The following is a 6000-nucleotide window of genomic DNA, read 5'->3' as shown; positions in this document are numbered from 1 at the left end:
TGTGTGTGTGTGTGTGTGTGTGTGTGTATGAGACTGTTCATCTGTGTTTGTGTGTGAGTATGTGTACATGAGTGTGTACATGAGTGCAGATGCCTGTGGAGGCCAGAAGAGAGCATTAGGTCCCTGGAGCTGCAGTCACAGGTGGGTTTAAACCACCAAACATGGTTGCTAGAAATCAAACTTGGGTCCTCAGAAAGAACATTATATGCTCTTAACTCCTGAGCCCTCTCTCCAGTTGTCCCCCCTATACCTAAACTGACTCTTTGTTTGTTTGTTTTTCTGTTTTTTGTTTTTCAAGACAGGGTTTCTCTGTGTAGCTTTAGAGCCTGTCCTGGAACTCACTCTGTAGCCCAGGCTGGCCTCGAACTTACAGAGATCTGCCTGCCTCTGCCTCCCGAGTGCTGGGATTAAAGGTGTGTGCCACCACTGCCCAGCTAAACTGACTCTTAAGAGTAAAATTAAAATATATTATCGGGTTGGGGATTTAGCTCAGTGATAGAGTGCCTGCCTGGCAAGCACAAGGCCCTGGGTTCGATCCTCAGCTCAATAAATAAATAAATAAATAAATAATAAAATAAAATATATTATCTCCAATCAAAATTTTTTGTTGTTGGTTGTCATTGTTATTTTTAGTTTTTATCAGTTTTGTTTTGTTTTGAAACAGGGTCTCACGTAGCCCAGACTAGGCACAAAATTGCTCCTTAGCAAAACAAGGCTAGCCTTGAACTACTGATCCTCTTGCCTCCACCTCCCAAGTGCTGAGATTATAGGCATGTACCCCATACCACCCCCAGCTGCAAATCCTTTCCTGCCTCCTTCATCTCCGAGTAAAAAGCTATTAAAGGCCCCACGGGTTGCAGGCCCATCCCAGATAAACTCTCGCTAGCCATATCCCAGGTTTTCACTTGTCCTGGCCCACTCAACTCCTGTCACACGCCATCACTTCAAGCACATTCCTACCACAGGACCTTTGCACGTGTATCTCCTGGTCTAGAAGGCACTTTCCTGGATTTGAAAAGGGTTATCCCTACACTTCATGTCTCTGGTCCAAAGTCACTTTATCGGAATGGACTTCTCAACTACTTCACACACTAATCTATTCACCCTCCATTGCCTTGCGAGCCCCATAGTGACAGACTCTCTCTTATCCATTTCTGTATCCTTGAAGCAATCACGGGCAAATAGTTGATATTCACTAAGCTAAATGGATGAATACAACAAATGTGGTGACTTCTGTAGAGAATTCATTACGTCATCGGAATACGGAATATGGCCTAGGAAAAGAAGAAATCTCAGTATAAATTCTCTGGACATAATATTCATGACACCATACACACACACACACACACACACACACACACACACACACACACACACGAAACCCAGGCAAAAATGTGCAACAAAAGAAAATGATGAAGTGTGATTTATGGTGGAAAAGTATGCAGCTATTTAAAACACTAATTATGGGGCTGCAGAGATGGCTCAGTGGTTAAGAGCACTGACTGCTCTTCCAGAGGACCTGCGTTCAAGTCCTAGCACCCACATGGCAGCTCACAACTGTCTGTAACTCCAAGATCTGACACCCTCACACAGACATATGTGCAGCAAAAACACCAATGCAAATAAAATAAAAAGAAATAAATTAGGTGTTTTGTTTGTTTGTTTGTTTTTTTGTTTTTCGTGGAGCTGAGGATCAATCCCAGGGCCTTGCACTTGCTAGGCAGGCGCTCTACCACTGAGCTAAATCCCCAACCCCTAAATTATGTTTTAAAAAAAACACTAATTATGAGGCTGGGGTGGAGCTCTACTGGTAGAATCGCTCGAAGGTCTAGGTTCATGTCAGCACCACCTAAACTGAGTGTAATAGTACACTCCTGCATCCCAGCACCGAGTGGAGGCAGAAGGAACCAAAGAAATTCAAGGTCATTTGTCTATAGAGGGGGTTTGAGACCATCTGGGGATAAGACCCAGTCTTAAAATAAATAAGCAGCCAGGCGTGGTGGCACATGCCCTCAGTCTCCCACTAGGGAGGCAGAGGCAGGTGGATCTCAGAAAACTGCGTGTGGAGACGCCTGAGGTGACGGCTCAGTAAGTAAGGTACTTGTTATGCAGACCTGAGAATCTGAGTTCGGGTCCCCAGGGACCCTGAAAAAGCTGGGTGTGGCAGCGCGGGTTTATAATCAATCCCAGGGCTAGGGGAGGGCAGAGAAGGGTGGGTCCTGGGGGCTCCTGGCCAGCCAGTCTAGTCAAAACTGCAAGCTCCAGATTCAGTAAGAAACCTTGTCTTTATTTTTATTCAGTTATTTATTTAAAGTGGAGAGGGACTTTAACCTTAGGCTCTTACAATCCCGTGCATGAATCCACACAAACACACACATAAAAACACACATACAAATGCTTGCAACGTATTATAAGAAGGTAGGGACTGTAAAACAAATCTGTTCCTAACATAGAGTTATGTTCCAGTATAATTTTAGCAAGGCAAAGTATGCATTCATAAGAAAACCTATGTTAGAAACCATACTGTTGGGGCTGGAGACACGGGTCAGCAATTAAGAGCATTTGCTGATCTTGCAAAGGGCCCAGGTTCTATTCCCAGCAGCCACATGGCTGCTCACATTCATCTCTCTCCAGTTCCGGAGGCTCCAACACTTTCTTCTTACCTCCATAGGCACCATGCACACACGTGGTGTACTTATATACACATAAAATAAAATAAATAAATCTTAAAAAAAGAAAGTCATTTGCTAAACCTATAAAAGAGAATCAGTGCCTTTTTCTTCACAATTAGAACAACCTGTATTCTCTCTTTTTCTGTACCATAAAAATTACACGTTTTAATCCCCCAGGCACTCTGAGGGAAATCCCAGCCCATTGAAGTCAGGACTCAAGTTTCCCTAGGGACTCCCATGCAAGGAGGTGGGGAAGGGTCGTGAGCAGGACGTGTGCAAAGGAACTGCCCAGGCACCCGAAACTTAGCAGTAAGCGAGGCATGGAGCATTCGCATGACTAACTCGGGGGAAAACCCACCAGAGAGGGATTTCTATTTAAATACCAAAAATGCAGAAGTACACATACTTGAGCCTAACTTGGCTTTAAAAGGAAGAAAACCGTGCCTTGGAGTTTTCTTGGGTGGAGATGAGGACATCTGTAAGGAAAGAGGGTGGAGCCCAGGCTCTAGCGACTTTGCATAACTCTACCTGCAGTAGTCAGATCTCATTCCAGGTCTGGGTCAGGGGCTCCTTTTCTGAGGAGTTTTGAATTTATAACATTAATTTTATTTCCTTTCACTTGCAACTTATTTATTTAGAAGCAAGTTCTCAAGGTGGCTGTGTAACCAAAGAAAACCTTGACTTTGGGCTCCTCCTATATATTCCATCTCTCCACTATAGACATGTGCCACCACTCCTGGGCTATGTGTTATGGTCATACATTCCTAGCCCAGCACTGACTTGAGACCTACATTTTTTTTCAGAGTCTTACTACGTAGCTCTGATTGCCCTGGAACTCACAGAGATCTGCCTGCCTTTGCCAACATAATGGTAGGATTAAAGCTATATCCAGCCTGAATTTCTTTCTCTTAAGATTTATTTTTTGGGTTGGGGACTTAGTTCAGTGGTAGAGCGCTTGCCTAGCAAGTGCAAGGCCCTGGGTTCAGTCCTCAGCTCAAAACAAAAAACAAACAAAAAACAAACAAACAAAACGATTTATTTTTATTTTTAATTCATATATGTCTACACTGAGCCCAAAACAGAGCCTTGAATTTCATGGAGTTGGACTCAGACACAGTGGCCAGCTGCCTGAAGTGGGTCTTCTGGAAGAGCAGTCAGTGCTCTTAATCACTGAACCATTTGTTCCGAGCCCTAGACCTGCAAACTAAACTCATGAACTCTTTGGTAATCAGAAAAACTACTGGACTTCTATCCAAAAATATTGCATTGAAACAGCTCCCAATATTTCATGAGCCACCCTGGATCCTAATCATCTTTACTTACTTTAGTCAGGCCCCAGGTGAAGGACCCTTGGTGTGCTTGAATAAATAAATCTTACAATGAACGGTACTTTCCAAGCCTGTTTACAGGATGGTAATCAATAAATAGGAATTCATTAAAAAAGAAATACTGCATTCGGGGCTGGCAAGATGGCTCGGTGGTCAAGAGCACTGGCTGCTCTTCCAGAGGCCCATGGTTCAACTCCCAGCACCCACATGGCAGCTCACAACTGTATGTAACTCCAGTTCCAGGGTATCTGACACCCTGACCCAGACATACATGCAGGAAGACACCAATGCACATAAAATAAATAAATTATAATTTAAAAAAAGAAAAGAAAGAAATACTGCCTTCAAAGACTAGTTATGTACGTTCACACCACAGGGGGCAGGGCTCGGAAAGGCAATTAGTGAGACCTTAAGCCCAACAAGCAATGGGCCTAGGGCCTAGGGCTCTAGTGCTTCAGGGCCAGAGAGACAATGGGACTTTGAGGGTTTGTTCTGAGAGTGTCCTCTGTAGCTCAGGGTGCCTTCAAATTCACCGTGTAGCAGAGCCTGGCCATCCCCACTTGTTTTGTTTACACCGAATGTTACAGCCACTGGACACCTTACCTGTCTCTAAGTTGTATTCTTGGGTAGATTATGGCTTGGTTTTCCAGACGTGGGTAGTCAGGGCGTGATTAAACAGTAGCTAGCAAAACCCAGGCCACAGGTGCAGGCCCTGGGTCACCCGGGGTGAGCCTGTGGGATGTCCTGCCCTAGAGTGCCCTCTGCTGGGAACGCTCGGGCCCGCTACGGGACTGCGGCTGCGCACATGCACCCTGGGCGGCCCGGGGCGTAGGGAAGTGGTGTATAACCTCGCATCTACAGGATCCTGCCTTCCCTCCATCCCCTGAGACCCTCTGCATCTCACTATGACTTTGGCCACCAAACCTTATTCTAGACTTCCAAGGGTAGCTCCTTAAGCAACAATCAGACATATATTCAACAGACGTTGAATATATGAAAGACAGTGTTTCTCACCTCTGAGCCGAGTGTTTCAATTATAATTCCTCGGCAGAAAAGGATGCAGTCAAGTCCGTGCAAAGATAAAATAGGGACTTGGGAAGTGGGAAGAGGGACAGCGCTCTGAGCTTAGCTCCGCACAGAACTGTGCAGCGTCCAGGGCCCGGTACCCTCGATCTAGCAGGGACAGCCCACCCTACAGCAAAGCCAAACCAGTTTTACCTGGTGCTGGAGATCTGGCACCAGGGAAGCTCTAGACCTGACCAGAAGGAGGCCTATGAAAAGGCTGATCAGGGTGGAGCCTTTGCCCAGCAAGCACCGAGACCAGGATGTGAGTCACGTGGTGGCTTTTGTCCGGTCTTCCCAGGACCACGGGCGCCAGCAGGGGGCGAGACGATCCTTTTGACCTTGCTCAGCAAGATCTAAGACTAGCCGAAAATAGAAGCTGAGATCAACCGAAAAGCACGAGACTGAGCAAATGTACACAAACTTGATCAGGCCAGTGTGTAGTAATATTTCCAAATATGGATGTAAGGAGGGTTAGCTACCGCAGGAATGCTCTAGGAAATGAATAAGACTTCGAGGGGAAAAAATGCTGAGTTCCGTATCATACATCAAATGAACTCCTAGTGATTAAAATGGTAAAATTTTAAAGACATAGGCACCCAATATCAAAAAGAGTAAAAGTTAAATTTGTGGATAAATATTGGAATTCTCAACATAACAAAAAATTACAAAGGAATTAAAAACTATAAACAATGAACAGGGCTTTTAAAAGACAGTAGTAATTGCTTGAGAGCAATGTCTCCACCAAAATTCAAGCAAAGAATACCTCAAATGAGTAAAGCTTTATACATAAAATCACCAGAGATCGTGTTGGAAGGCTGTAATCTAGAGACAGAGTTTGAGTTTGGGGCCAGCCTGAGCTACTCAGCAAGACCCTGTCTCAAAAACACTTAAAAAAAAATCTAATAAGATGGGTGGGCAGCACACACTGATAATCC

General features: G+C 44.9%; 1 long non-coding RNA gene across 1 annotated transcript; it reads right to left on the bottom strand.

The window, feature by feature from the left end:
• Positions 1–741: 741 nt before the first annotated feature.
• On the bottom strand, positions 742–4996 carry LOC118595857. The gene is made up of 3 exons (XR_004946567.1): positions 4604–4996; positions 3079–3148; positions 742–1274 (listed from the first exon to the last, which is right to left on the bottom strand). It is a non-coding gene; the product is annotated as an uncharacterized LOC118595857 (long non-coding RNA).
• Positions 4997–6000: the final 1004 nt, after the last annotated feature.

This window comes from Onychomys torridus, chromosome 1, assembly GCF_903995425.1.
Source record: "Onychomys torridus chromosome 1, mOncTor1.1, whole genome shotgun sequence".
In the NCBI taxonomy this organism is placed as follows: domain Eukaryota; kingdom Metazoa; phylum Chordata; class Mammalia; order Rodentia; family Cricetidae; genus Onychomys; species Onychomys torridus.
Note: the sequence above shows the minus strand (reverse complement) of the source record. Positions and strands in the feature narration are given on the sequence as shown.